The sequence below is a fragment of the Lytechinus variegatus genome, chromosome 3 (assembly GCF_018143015.1).
Source record: "Lytechinus variegatus isolate NC3 chromosome 3, Lvar_3.0, whole genome shotgun sequence".
Classification (NCBI taxonomy): Eukaryota; Metazoa; Echinodermata; class Echinoidea; order Temnopleuroida; family Toxopneustidae; genus Lytechinus; species Lytechinus variegatus.
The window spans coordinates 52,955,441-52,971,425 of record NC_054742.1 but is presented as its reverse complement, the minus strand read 5'-3'; the positions used below and the strand labels follow the sequence as shown (position 1 = coordinate 52,971,425).

The 15,985-nt window shown below is 36.6% G+C and overlaps 1 long non-coding RNA gene across 1 annotated transcript; it reads left to right on the top strand.

Annotated features, from left to right (window-relative positions):
- Positions 1–292: 292 nt before the first annotated feature.
- LOC121411346 lies at positions 293–5,703 on the top strand. The gene is made up of 2 exons (XR_005969452.1): positions 293–603; positions 4,590–5,703. It is a non-coding gene; the product is annotated as an uncharacterized LOC121411346 (long non-coding RNA).
- Positions 5,704–15,985: the final 10,282 nt, after the last annotated feature.

The window sequence follows — 15,985 nt, the reverse complement described above, 5'->3', positions numbered from 1 at the left end:
ACAAAGACAAAGATGTGTTATGGAAAGCACTTGTCTTCACCTCAGCGTTTGTACTAGGCCTACTATTTTTCGTTCTTTTACTATTACCCTGAATTTGTTCTCTTAAACCATTGGATAACCAACCGCCCCACCCCCCCCCAAAAAAAAATCTTAATACAGGTTCTTGCTCGCAGCAGAAAAATAAAATTTTAATTCTATTTTAGTAACTTAAAACAGCAAGTGAGAGTGCATATTCTTAATCAGAATAATGATCTAGTCAGTAATTTGTTTTGTTTTGTTCAGGGAAGCGAAACTCAAACCGTTCCCGGCCTCATAATGACCGAAGGTTAATTGTAATCTCTGTTGAATTTATGGTTGTGACGTATGTCCATTATAGGTCGTTTCTCATATTAATAGGATCGCATCGCTGGAAACAGTCAGTCTCTATTTGCACGTAGATCTTGAATACCTTATCACTTCCATCGATTCTCTGTTGCTATCAAATCCTGCAATTTTCTTCAAATTTATCAGGAATCTTTTTCAATTTAGTGATATCATCAAGAATGAAAATGACGATTCCGAAAACAGTAATCCTGGTCGCCCTTTTTGTGGTACTGCTCAGTGGTATGTATTATATAGTATTTATATTTACGGTATATTGTATACACGTCACTTTGTGTGAGTTTTATGTTGGAAATGAAATAGAAAATAAGTGTGGGAATGGGGTGGGGAGAAAAAGAAGGAGACAGTGAGAAAAGCAAAGTGTTTTAATTAATCATTTCTTTCGGGAACAGGATGGGAATATGTCTGACGTAACAAGTTGTCTTATAGGATCGCCTAAAGTTGTTGTTTATTCTACCCCATTTTCCGATTTTCATTATCACCATCGTCATCATTATCATATTCATCATCATCATCGTCGTCGTCGTCGCACCTCTACTGAACCATTATTGTTTGTTGTATGTTTTAAAAAATATATATATTTCCCTATTTGAATTATATATTAGTTTTATTTTTTTTTCATTTCTTCAATCAATTTGTGGGGAATATGCTCATACACTTCCACTCAGTACAAGTGCACTTTTGAAGTAAGATACAATAGGCTCTTTATGCACAGCTTTCTTTTATATTATATCAATATTTATATACATGCATTATCATGATGTGAACATCTGTCACTGCAATATCTTACAGACTTTGAACTCTTGTTATAATCATAATAAATGATTGTCAAGATGACTCTGGTTGTGAGGATGCGTGTGTGTGTGTGTTTGTGTGTGTGTTTGTTTGAGGGGGAGGATGCGTGGATGGATGAGTGTGTGAAGTGATAATACATGTAGGTTGATTTCTGTTTTCCTGCAAATCATTTAGTCATTTAATATTACTTATTATTAAAATACATAGAGGGTTGGGGGCTCAGTTAAGTAATTTTTTTTATTTAAAAGTATGATTTTAAGGAATTTCATTCCGTCCTTCAGTTTTTGGCAAAAATATATGTTTTTATTTTTTTTGCATATCCTTGTTGGTATAAAATGAAGATTTGTAATTTTTTGTATTTATCTGGAGTTTATGTAATTCATTTGAATGAAATCCTTAATAAAACATGGTAAAAAAAAGTGTGTATATCATAAAGGGGACACAAACAGAACGCACAATGCTGCGTCTCGGAGATACGGGCTTGTTATCATACTTTTAGTTTTCATTTCAGCTTAATATCTTAATCCTCAACATAGGACATTATGTTTATATAGCAAAGTGACATATAGTTTTATTATATGGTGAATCACGTGAATCATTTCACGTTTTTGAATAGAGTCAAAAGATAGCAAAGTACTTATCATTTTAGGTTCTGATCGTTACAAGGTTGCCGAATAAGTAAATGCATAGGTAAATGAGGAAATGCAAAAAAATAATAAATAGATAATACGATAAGAACTTATCGGGGAACTTATATTTTTATTAAAGTGATAACAGATGAATCATTATATAACAAAATAATGAATAAATGTTATTTAATTGATTTGCACGACTTACTTCGAGGATATAATATATTTGCAGGTATATACAGTGTCGTCGGGTCTCAATGCTCGTTTGTGTTTGATTTTATTTATTTTGCTTTCATTGGCTTTGTTTCATTTTGAATGCACAATGCCCACTCAACAATCATCTTCCGGTGAATTATCGGAAGCAAACGACTGTTTAGTACATCAATTATTGCGTCATCAAACCATGAACCTGTCTTCCGTTTGCATTGGTTCTCATGGCAAAGTAAACAAATTTAGAGGACTGTTTACCGGCCAAGTTGCTATTGGTTATTTAGTATAGATGCAGGTTAGGTAGTATTATATTATATAGCGTGCATAAGAATAGCTTTAACTTATTCGTTGAAATCCGGATCGCATGTACAGGTATCATAATAATGCTTTAATTTAGACAATCCAAGTTTATTCGGATGTGGTGTCGGGTTGCATAAGACGGGGTGGGGGTTCTTCATAGTCATAGTTGGTTCCTACTTTTGGGAGTACCTTATTGGCGGACATTGATTATACAACTCTAATGTATAACACCCATCAATATTCTTCGTCGAAAAATAGACTATTAGAGGGCACATCACGGAATTGCTATTTTATTTACGGCTTATTCAATGTCAAACTACGTCATGCAAAAACTAAAGCCTCATGAACTTTGAGCAACCGGGGTTTGGGGGATTTAAAACCTGTACGTCCTCAAAAATATGCGTTTGTCACAAGAAACGAAACGAAACAAGGGAACTACAACCAGCACCCAAACACCAAGAATAACGAATGATCATTAGTGTCGTTTAGGGCGTGTCTATTCTGGGGGCTGTTTCGGAAAGCAACGCTTTTAGTAAGTTTATAGAGCATAGAGATACATTACTATTTTGCGTTATTAGTATAGGCTATATCTCTATGGTTTAGATTGGCTTTCTTGTGGTGATATTCACCTTTGGTTGATTACTTAGCGCGCAAGAAAGATTTACCAGTCGTTTTCATAGTCGCTCTTAACTTGCGAACAGCTTTCTGAAACACCCAACTGACTGTTACACTTTAGAATTCCTGACTTTTCAGCTTCATCTTATTAGCATTTAGGATTGTTAATCTATTAGTGATTAAAAACTTATGATTTGTACTAGGAAAAACGTGTAGTCGTGTACCCTCTGCCGAATATTATTAACAATCATGGTGACATAAGGCGAAAAAAACAATATGTTGGGCTTGGACAGTCAGCAAAGCACCCCACGGAGATCCACCTTTACAACCTGATTAGTACACATCGTCGTGTTCATGATTATTGGCCTCCAATATCATAACCCTTCGAACAACGATCAAACGGGGGTTGATTTCTTTCACGAAGAGGAAAGGTCGGGGGGGGGGGTGTAAATTTACAGCCAGGATTAAATTGTAGATGGAGGGGTCCCGGGAGGGGTCCATGATTTCTCTACACACAATTATATCAATTTCTCGTGAGGGAGGGTGTGTGAGAGAGAGAGAGATGGAGAGCATAACGACCGAAAGAAAATTCTTTGAAGAAAAAAAATGGCATTATGGCATACTTTCATAAACTTATATGTTTTTGGAATTATTGATAGTATATATGTATGTAATGTTTAGTTTTCAATAATAGGCGTGGCATCGAGACATAAATGCTTCTTGCATTTGTTGGGTGACAAATAAACCGGAAATATTTTTTTTTTTGAGCTTGAATGGAATGGATGGACCGATAGTGATAGAGGGAGAAACAAAATATTGTTATAGATATTCTTATTCGAAGGCGAATCCGAAAACTCGATGTTAATGATAAGTATTTTACTTTATAGGAATGGGGAGGGGGTCCTCTTCTCCTGCATGTAAAGAGGATGCTCACATTTAAATAATTTTACACCGGGAAATCTGTATTAATACTTCAGAATAATCGATAAACATAATTAATCACAATTCAGAGGCTTAGATACAACGTCCAAATCTCCAAGCGATAACATATTCAAATTCGAATAGTAAGAGTATACATTTTAGAATTAGGCCTAATTGTTGTGATGAATATTATTAGATTTTGACACATACTGTGCCGGGATCGACACCCCTACCTCAAACAAGCACAACCTCCAGGGACACATCTAATAACCATCCTAATAACATATCAGCTTCACATGCTGGACGATGAACATCTAATTATCGAAGGTGTTACATTGAATATAACGACTCAGTGCGTTTGGCATCAGCATTTTATTCAGTTTCTTATACTACGTTCCCAGTCCTGTCGTGGTCTCCGGTACGAATGGCGTTTTGTAGCGGCTAATCGAGAAACTGTTTGACCTGTCCAAATAATTTATTTAACAATCACCCCGATCGTTATACGACTGACCTCAAGATCGAACCGGTTAACTACGATAACTCTATACGATGTAGACCGCGGTTTCCATCGTGTTACGAATTCAATTCAATTCAATTCAATATTTCATTTCCAATCATTTTATTTCCATTTCCAGAATCCATTTCATATCCATTTCCAGAATCGTGAGAGTGGGGACTAGGTATTACAAATTAAAACAAAAACATTTTCTTTTTATCTTCTTATCTGTTCTCCTCCAGCATGCTCTGAGGGCAGGCGCAAGATGCGCCCCAACAAGGACAGGAATGTTGGACGGAGTTGCCCAGGAAATCAAGAGTGGACAAACTGCGGTTACTGTCAGAACCTGGTGTGTGGGTTCAAAATTCCCGCCTGCCCGAGGAGATGCTTCATGGATTGCCGATGTCCCCGTGGTCAGCGACTTCTTTCTCAAGACAGCGACACGTGTGTGGAAGAATCCAGGTGCCCAAGCCCAATTGACGCCAACATTACCGAATAGATGCTCGATGACCATACAATAGAGCAATGATCTTCGGGATTGATCTTCTATGCAGATGTCAACACCGGAAATGATGAAATGATAGTTGTAGTCACCAGTAACTGACTTGCCACTGAAAAAAAGGCTGACAGTCTTCTCGGGCGTTATATGCTGGACCAAAATAGATTAGGGTTACAATAATTACTATAGACACTCTCTAGACATTCTGTTAGTCGTGTTTCTTATCTCTTATCTTGTAAGGAGTAGCAGGTTGTTATCTAAACAGCATGATCAACCAGTCAAGATTATGAATCATAAACATAGTGGGCCCCTTTTTCCTGATGACGAATGGCCTTTTTCGTCCTTCATAGGCCCATTTTGAATAATAGCCATCTTGCCAAAGTCACGTCCATCATTGAATCCATATTGGATTGGATCATTATTATCATCGCTTTATTAAAAGAATGGAGGGTATTTCATTAGCTTACTGTTATTTTGTTCTATGGCATAACATTAAAATTTTGAATGTGGAACAAGGCCAAGTTGACTCAAACACAATGTATAAAAAAATACAGAGGAAATTTATTTACGACATAGGGGGGGGGCGGGAAGAGGAGAAAAAATCTACAAAAGGATCAAACTAACGTTAATTAGTTTATTCTCTTGTGTTTCCGTTATTAATATTACCCTGAAATAAATTAGCCACTTCCCGCTCTGCGTGAGGGTAGCATTCTTTGTGTTATTTATGAATTGTGTATGCGGATGTGAAAATTTGACGTCGGTTTGCACACGCCTTAAAAATTGTATTAAAAAATTTGCATTATATTGGACTATTATTAAGATAATTAAAATCTTTGAAAAATTTACTATAACCGTCATCCTATATGTCATGAATTGATTCTTGCTGGATTTTGTTATTGTGATGGTCGTACCGATATTATCGTTTTTATATAAAGCTTTATTTGTTTATTACTAACGTAAAAAAACCTCTCTGATAGATTGTTCTAGCTGTTAACGTACCATCTAAGATCTCTATATTTTTTCCGCCCGCCTCGTGATCGGGAGATAGCGGCCCTCTGCCCAGTTGATTGTGAAGATCTTGGTATGGAAGAATTATCATTATTGTTTTATATTCATTTATTTAATTAATTATCTATTTATTTATTATTTATCTATTTATTTATTCATTATTATTGTTATTATTAGTATCATTATTGTTATTATTATCAGTAATAGTAGAAGTAGTAGTAGTAGTAGTAGTAGTAGTAGTAGTTGAAATAGTGGTAGTATCACCACCAGTATCATCATCATTATTATTATTATTATTTCCATTAATGTCATCATCATCATCGTCATGCATGGTTATTATCAATACCATCATTCCATCCTTGTCAAATTGTTCTATTTATAACAAGAACCCAAAAATATATTATCAGGCTCCCCATTGCTTTTTTTGACATCTTTACCCTACTTTCAATCTTTATCTCCAGTCATGACTTGTAAAAGCTTTTAGATGGTAACTTCAGAACAAAATCTGTGTATGATTTTTAGCCCGAAGGGCCAGATGAGCTTATGCCGTGGCGTCCGTCGTCCGTCCACAATTTCAAAATGCTTCTTCTTCGCCATTTCAAGTCCGATTTCAATTCTGTTTGCTTTATATGATAGCACTAGGTGAGGGATTCAAAATTTCTACACAGAATTTCGAAACTCATTAAATATGCTAAATTATGCGCATTTTGGTAGAGCTTTATGAGGTCCACCAAACTTCTACACAGAATTTTGAAATTTTGACTAAAACAATTTGAATGTTAATTTATGCAAAATTAATTGATGCATACTTTTAAAAATTCACATAAAATGCTTCTTATTCTTTATTTGTTGACCGATTTTGATTTTTTTTCTTACATTTGGTAGAGCTTCATGAGGTTCACCAAACTTCTACACAGAATATTTAAATTTGGAGTAGAAAATTATGTATGCTCAATTTATACGAATTTATTCATAGATCACAAAAAAATGCTTCTATGTCATTTCTTCATCAATTTTCTATTCTATATCCTCAATCTATGTCACCAAAGTAATTCACTACCGTTTCAACTGGGCTGAAATTAAAATTGTAAACCTCGTTGCGAGATGCCGGATGAGCTCCACATCATTGATTTGCTATTTCTTATATCTGATAATAAATTCGAATTTTTAAAAAGAATTAATATAATGTTTCACAGGGCAGCTAAACAATAACTAGGCTCACCATAAATTATATACCCTCGGACATCTACTGGTGCTTTCTTTGTTCGTAATTACGGTACTATTTCGTTCAAAGAATATAGGAATATTAAAGTTGTCACTATCAGAGGCGAGTAATTCAAGCTCACTCATTCGGGTCAAGTGCCGTGTGCTTTTTCAAAATATGATTTACTATTTAACATGTCTAAACTCTAAAATAATTGCTATATATATGTTTGTTTAGTCTTGTCCTATAAATATTATTATAAATCAATATTGATGGACACAAGTCATATTCACTCTTGTTGTTGATATGCTGGTACCATGCATGGATATTGAATTGTATGTCTATACTATATCCTGGTCTAGAAGGTTTGAGGTACGGATGATGGTTCTTCCTTGTATTATCGATCGTAAACTAATATCATGTATGAAAATACAAAATTATCTTCTTTGTTTCTAGCTGTGATCTATCTAAACAACCGAATCAAAACCAACCCTTTCTGCTTTTTGAGGGTGTACCTTTTCTATCTATCTTTTATTAGCTCTTTATACACAAAAACATAGATGAATACTAAAATTTGTCTGACGAGCAACGGCTAGATCGATTCTCGGGTATTTAGCTCACCGGTGATGAAAAAAAGCTCGAAATTTGACGTAAATTGGGAGAATATCGATAAAAAAAAATTGCGAGGGAAATATGATCCAAAATTTGACGTTTTCAAATAAAAAATCTATATAGTGTGAAAGACAGGGGCAGTGATCCTGGGGGCGGGGCACAATACCCCCAAGTTTTGAAGCCCTAAAATGTGTCTCTTTTTAGGCAAGAAATACAAAATCCCTTACAAACGTGTTGCAGTGTCCCTTTCATCTTAGAAGGACCCGTTTATGTTTCAACGGGAGCCCCTTTGTCTTGTTATAAGTGTCCATTCTCGTATTTGAAAAGTTGCTCTTCTGATCAGCCCGTTTCCTTATTCAGTGTTCAGTTTCCTTCTGCTAGTATGCTTTTCAAAATTTGTTGACTCATTTATCTCATTTTTTCATAGTGAAATTCTTCTTCTGCAGTGCGCCCCTTATACCTATGACCAAGTTCCCCACTGTTTTGCCAATGAATATACCATTATTCACTTTTAAATAATGCCCCTTTTCTTCGCTATTCAGAATTCTAGGCTGTTAATGTAATGTAATTGCAATTAGCATGGGTGTCGATCACGGGGGGGATGGGGGGATATATATCCCCCCCAATATTTCAAGTGGGGGGATGGCCTGTATTATCATCCCCCCCAATAATTTAGGGTAGAAAAATTATAATAATGATGATGAAAAAATGAAAAGTTTGATCATGATGATTATAGTATGCCATCAATCAGTTTGTTTCCCTCGCAATTTGTGTATATTGTTATTAAATAAAAACATTCTTTTTCAGGACTATTAAACAGATGGGTGGAGGTTCAAGATGAAAAAAAAATGAATATGTCTATGTATCTGATATTTTTTAACACATGAATAAAAGGTCCCAACGAAAATCAACTTTTGTTGATAGGGTGTTCCATCCCACCATTAGTGAATAAATTAATTTAAATAAATCATTAACTCAAAAGGGTGGAAAAATAAACGGGAGTAAAAGGGTGGCAAAAGGAATGACGGTAAGCCCGATGGCGCACGAGAAGCCACACAGGTTGTAATTTGTGCTAGTCTTTATTGGTCCGAATCTGCATTTTATCATCATGCATTATAAGAAGAATAAAGATATTGCCAGTCAGGTTAGATTTAAGAGAGAAGTTGTATACACAGAGGCGTCGATCCTGGGTGGGGGGGGAGGGGGCGATCGCCCCACCAATGAAATTATTGGGGGGCAAACATCGTTTTGCCCCCCCCCCCCAATAATTCCGCATGTGCAACGAAAAAATAAAATAAGATTGTAATGCTACACTGAAATCAGCTAGCGAGATTGAGATACCAACTCGATTTTGATTTAAAATCGTGCTCAAAATGTCTGCTATTCAGATTGGGATATAAAAATTTTCAGCTCGCGCTTCGCGCTCGCATCATGTACCAAAACCCCATACTTTCATGATTATATAGGTGAATATAATGTCCCGTTTTCAATTCTAAACCTCAAAAGAACTTTGATTTTGCAATAATCTTTTGTTGGATATATATCTTCCATTAAAGTGTCCTTTTTTTCCAGATCAAAATATCAAAATTTTCAGCTCGCGCTCGCATCTATTGTTCTTCTAGATACCCATCTTAATCATTGGTACCAAAAATGCTTAGAATATCAAGCTTTCAGGTCAGAATATAAAGAAATTTCAGCTCGCTCTCTAGTGAGATACATGTATCGACCCTCCTCATGAGTTACTACAAACAAACCTAAACAGGTACATTTTTCCTGTTTTCATGACATACTAAAAAAATTTAGCTCGCGCTTCGCGCTCGCATTGTTGGTGAAGGTGAGATATGTGTCTCTTTCTCATGAGTTATATATATCTATTGTGATCGAGCGCCTTTGGAACGTTGATTCATAATTTTGCCCCCCCCCATCTGAAAAATGGATTGACGCCCCTGTGTATACATCATGCTCAATAAACAGATCACTATGTACATGGTCCAGTCAATTTTTGTCATTTTTTCTCGGTATGAGTTTAGAATAGGCTTACTTGTAACACAAATTGAATTTTAAAAAAAAATTATACAAGTATAGTACACTACAACAATGAAGGAATTTCCAAGAACACCATGCATATCAACCACTCCCAAATGTCCTAACTTGTGATTTTAGTGGGGGTAATGTTGAGAGATCCCCATCCACAAGAACATTTGTGTCAATCATCCCCCCAACCAAGAATACCGATCGACACTAATGGCAATTAGCGTTCTTTCCTTTCTGCAGGGGCTGCATGGGGGATGGCAGGGGGACGTGGGAACTGGTTACACTTCGTAATTCAAAAGGTTCGTAATTCCGTAGGTTCCTTATTCCAAAACACATAAATTGCCTATATATACCTCCATGTTCATTAATCCGAAAATGAAAAAGGGTTCGTTAATCCGAACATTTGTGGCGTTATTCCGAAGTTTCGTTAATCCGAAAACAAAACAGGGTTTGTTAGTCCGAAAATGAAATAACGAACCTTCGGAATTACGAATGTTACCCGTGGGGACTTGCCTCAAAAATGTCACAGTAAAAAAAAAACGATTTTTTTTTGTCCGAAATGAAATGTGCCCTTCGTGAAGTAATATTTTTTTTAATCTGCGCATTTTCGTCATGAAGTTGATACTCCTTCATTTGTTATGCCAATATAATGTACATATAGTTTTACGCATAAAATACTAAGAAGATAAGTGAATTCTATTCAACGAACAATATTATTCATGCTTAAAATGGCATTTGGCCTCTCATCTTACAATGAACTCGGGAAGGCAAAATGGCCCCTCTCACTCTTATTCAGTGATAATGTATTATTTTTGTGTTTTTTTTAAGTCATAACAAGTATCTTTCGCGAGGAAATTTTCCGAGGATCGGTTCGACAAACAAAATCAATTTAGCGGAAAATTTTCTATCATCTTTAACACATTACAATTAGCGCCAGAATAGACCACAATGCAAGTTGTACGACTTAAACTATCATTATTTTCCCAAAAAAATGATATAGCCTACATGCTTCATTGATAATCAGAAATCCCTTTCGAAAAAGTTTTAATAAACTTAATCACCATGATAATCAAACGGCTTTTTAATCCTGAGAAAAAAAAACACGAAAACACGTTCTATACAGTCACTGATCCCACATTCTGCTAGTACAGTTAGTTACAAGAAAATCATGGACCTATTCATGAAGAAAATTATCAGACACACTTTCATCTGCGCTCCTCCTACCCTGGTGATAGTCTTTGACAAAATATTCAGAAAACAATACACACTTTTAAGGTTTTATATTTCACCCCCTCTGCAGGTTTGTTTATTCATTCATTTTTAGAAATCTTGTGTTGCTGTTGATCGTGGAACTATTGGGGGAATCAAGATTCCTAGCCCCATCTAGTGCAACACCCCCCCCCCAGAAAGGGTCTCGATGAATCTATAGCAAGATTAAATGACATTTTATGACTATCATTTTTGAAACAGAAATTGAAAGAAGCTTGTTTTTCGGTAAACCTCATATTACTTGTTTGAAAAAAAAACGCCGTTGTGAAATCTAACACAAGTTTCTCATATAGGCTGGAGGAGAACACCAGAATAGTGATGATAAAACACTTGTTTTGGAGTTGTGCTGTCATATCAGGTATAAGAGTACAACACCAGTTAGTGTTAAAGGGTCACTCCGGACTGAAAATATTTATATCTATATAAATAAAGCTCTGCAAAATACTGAAATTTTCATTAAATTTGATGACAAATAACAAAGTTATAGCAAAGAATTAAAAACAAATATCAAGATTTCACTGGCGTAAATCCCGGGGGGATGGGGGATATATCCACCCCCACACTTTTCGAGAAGGGGGGGATGACCTGTACAATCATCCCCCCACTTTTTACGAAAGAAATGAAAAAAAAATCAAAGAGATAATTGTTTTATTGGTGAAAATTCTTCCTCAAATACCGCTTAACAAGTAAAACAATATTATTGAATCATACAATGCAAATAAAGAGCCAGTTCACCATTTCCAAACGAAATACTTATGTCCTTATTATAACATTGAAGAGAAACCCCCGTTTCTTCCCATTCATCAATGTTGGGGTCTTTGGGAAGGGGTTAAGATGGAATGTCATTTTTTTAAAATGTAATCTCTAATAAAACCATTAAGGGGTAAAAAAAGACAATAATATTGGAGGGGTATTTGCCATATGGACATACATTGGCGTAACTACGAGGGGATGGGAGCACGTCCCCCCCCCCCCACATCGTCTGACAACAAAAAAAAAACGGGGAAAAGGGGAGAAAGGAAGAGAAACGTAATGGGAAAAAAGAAAATATCATTCATTGTTATGTTGCATTGCATAAGAAACATTTTTATCATCTTTATGAAACATAATTTGCCCAGGGCCTACGTCTTCATTGTTCCTAGTGCTCGCATTTTCTGCATAATCCTGAAGTACTAAAGCATCCCGTTTTCAAGTCAATATACATCAAATATATTTCCTCGCACTTGAGTTATCATTGTTTTGTGTAGTGACATAATTATGTTTCTTTTTCATGACTCAAAAAGTGATTGCCCCGTGTTAAGGTCTTCGTACATTATGAAACACATCCTGTCCGTAATTACGTTCGCATTAATGGATTGGTGAGATATGTCTGCTCTTCATGAATTCCTAAAATCAGTCCTCAAAATGTCCCTTCTTCTGATCTGAATATAAAAAATTTTCAGCTCGCTTTTCGCGCTCGCATCATTTTGTTAATGAAATACGTATGGTCCTAGTTAATTCCTACAAAGAAACCTTAGTATACCCACTTCAGGTCTGAATTATCTAAGTTTTCAGCTCGCGCTTCGCGCTCGCAATATTTGATTAGTGAGATGGTATGATAATCATGATTGCAATGACTACAAAAAGTGTTTCATGTGTTCAGATGTAATTCTAATAAAATCAGCAAGCGCTTGGCACTCGCATTAGATGACTATGGTGAGATATGCATACTCTTAATGGATTCCTAAAATGTATTCCTTAAAATCTCGCTGTTTGGGGTAAAAATATACGAAAACTTCAGCTCGCGCTTCGCGCTCGCATTGTTTCTCTTTCTGTTTAGTGAGACAGGTATACCTATCATGATTACACAAATTTGATTATAATGTCCCTTTTCAGGTGTAAATATAAAAAAAAATCAGCTCGCGCTTCGCGCTCGCATTATATGATCAGGGAGATGCATATTCTTATTGTCCTTGAAATTAGGTCAATATACCTGGCAACTGAGCGCGCTCACTCATGCAGTGATTTAAAAATTTTGCTGGTGCCCCCCCCCCATGCCGTGACCCAGGGTACGCCACTGTGGACATATCAATGACAATTCCTTGCATATCTAAAAGCATGATTGCAAAAAAAAAATGCCAAAGTATTTCAGTCATCCCCACCCCAACACCCATCAACACGGATTTACGCCAGTGCATTCCATGCATAGAACTATTTCACCGTAATAATGCAAATCTTTAACGTCATAACTTTGTTGTTCCTTATCCTATTTTTATCAAAATAATTTTTCAGTGTTTTGTTCGTTTGATTTTTGTTTATCTGTTCAAATCATACTATTTCCAGCCTAGAGTACCCGTTTAATATATTATCGATATAAGTTGTAGTGTTGTTTCATAAACACTTCTCTGGTGTTTTCCGACTAGGTTGGTGTTAAATCAACACCAGCGTTTTAGCAATAATGGATCCCAGCCGTTGAAGGGGTTGACTTAGAATGTTGATAATCATCATCATCGAGCTATACCAGGCGAATGTCACTCTTTTCTGACACTGAGTGACGATTTATTCTCACTGTATAGAGAGCCAAAAAAAAAATTAACAAACGTATTATGCGTAACATAAAAATGGAACAAACCCCATAATGAATACAGAGCCAACAAGGAAAATAATTATCAGAATTAGCAAGAGCGTAGCCTTGTTTGAGCATGGGGAGGCAGGCGCGTAGCCAGGGGGGCGGTCGCCCCCAAAAAAGAAAAAAAAAGAGAGGAGAAAAGGAAAAGGGAATGGAGGAAAGGGAAGAAAGGTAGCTTTGCGTTTTTTTTCTTTATATTCTTTATTTTTTTGTCTCAAAAGAGAAACTCCTTCACTCTTGCTCTAAATTTATATGTAAATTTTGCTTCCGCGCTGTGCGCGGTTAAATGATAATATTGAAGTTCTCCATTGTTTCTCCCATCCTTTCTCTAACCCTGCTTTTCCACCTCAGCTAGATGTGTTTCTTGCCAGTTAAAGTTAAAATGTATACATTAGGGCATGGAATTAGAGTAAGGTTAGGCCGAAGTATATGAAGTTATCCTTTTTTTAATTGATCGCGCAACTTCTAGACGGATCGGCTCTGGGCGGGTAAAATCTTTATATCAATTTCTGCCGTCACCTCCATAGAGTCCGCTTTTCAGCTCATTACTAACCAACCATAAATTTGGGGGTAAACGGGTTCCTAATTTAAAAAGAGGAAGGTATAAAATTCGTGTCGTATTAAATAAAAAAGTACAATATTTATTATCAAATTCTATTCAACTTCATGTCATTTCCATGCACATTCATCTCCTGTCCTGTTTTGCGCACTCAGTTTGAAAATTTGAATGACACTTAAGTTTCTTTATAATTCAAAGTGAAGCGCTTCAGGATAAGTCAAAGAAATTAGGCATCCTTTTATATAATTTCAATCACAGAATTAAGTTTCAACTTTTTGCGCACTACTTTCCTTGTAATGAAGTTCAATAATCTTAGAAAATCAATTGAATTAAAGCCGATGGGGTATTAAAGACATTTGCATTTAATGAAAAGTCCGCCCTTTGAAATTTCAGAGTTTCATTGCTCTGCGCGGGGAGGAATATCTTCCTCCCGGCATTTACACTATATATACTTCTCCTCTGTTTTGCGAGTTATGCACTGTCGCTAAATTGTTTGTAATCAAATCTGATCTTTCCAAGGGAAGTATTCAATATATCTTTGAGAATACCATTATAATGGGGCCCCTTTTCACGGCAAAAAAAAAACGCTTTAGATTGTTATTTTAATTTCCTCCATTGTATTCCTTTTATGCGTTCGCTCACTATCACTTTTGAAAACAAGGTTCATGAAAAAAAAGTTCAAAATCACAATATTGTCAACTGAATTGGAGCTGATACTAGAGACAAGAGAGACGGATCCTTTTCACTTTAATAATAACACCAAAAGCTTCGCGCTTCGCGCGGGAGGGGAAACTCCCCCTCCCTAGGGGGTGTAAGTGGCTGTAAGTGGGTGTAAGTGGCTGTAAGTGTTGGCACGCTTCGCGTGCATTTATCGCCCCCTCCAAAATGAAATCCTGGCTACGAGGTTGTGGGGAGGTGGAACTAAAGTGATATTGGGGGCGGCACATCTTGGGCAGGTGGAACTCAAGTTTGGAAAACTGGCTGTTAAATGCAGAAGGTATGCTGGAAGAAGGGGTACAAATTTCGTTTTCCTTGCCAGTCTCGGAACTCCTCTGCCTCAGCGGGAGGGAACAGCACGTGCATCCCCAGCCTACGCCCTTGTAGAGATGAGGGAGAACGAGAAGAGGCAGAGAGAGCGGCCGGAGTGGAGAGGGGGGGGGGGAGACCCCCGGGTAGACCTAGAAGAGGAGGAGGGAGGGGGGGGGGTGTGATACGAAAACTGCAAATTAATACAGCATTAAATTATGATCGAGGAATAAGAAGAGGGGGGGGGTTCAAACGCAAACTGTAAATACAGCATTAAATGTTACAAGGAATTCATAGGAATAGTACGGTACGAGCAATATGTTAATCGAGCCTCTGGAGGATGACGTTGGGATATTTTTGAAGAGGGATGAAACTGTAATGATGACCATGCATAGAACCATTTCTAGAAAGCGAAATCATTGGGCCAAGAGCTACTTAAGGAGATGGAGATCAAGGTCTTATACTTGCAGAGACCAGAGATGGTCTTTGTAAAATCGGCCTTGATATCAATGCGCATTGATTGGAACATAAGGAGGCCTAGGTCCTGTTTTAATTTCAAATATTGAACAAAAAATCCAGGTAAAAAAAATGATAGGGGATTTAGCACACTCTATCACAAAATACGAAATCATTATGAGGGTGAATGAGTTAATACACTAAACTAAACTAAACCAATTAAACTAAGTATGCGAACCTTTAGTTTAGATTTATTTATCTATTTATTTATTTATTTATCTATCTATCTATTATTTTTTTGGGGGGCTGTGTTAATTGCGTGGGCATTCATGGGGCCGGGTCTTTGGGCGGGCTGGGTGCCCT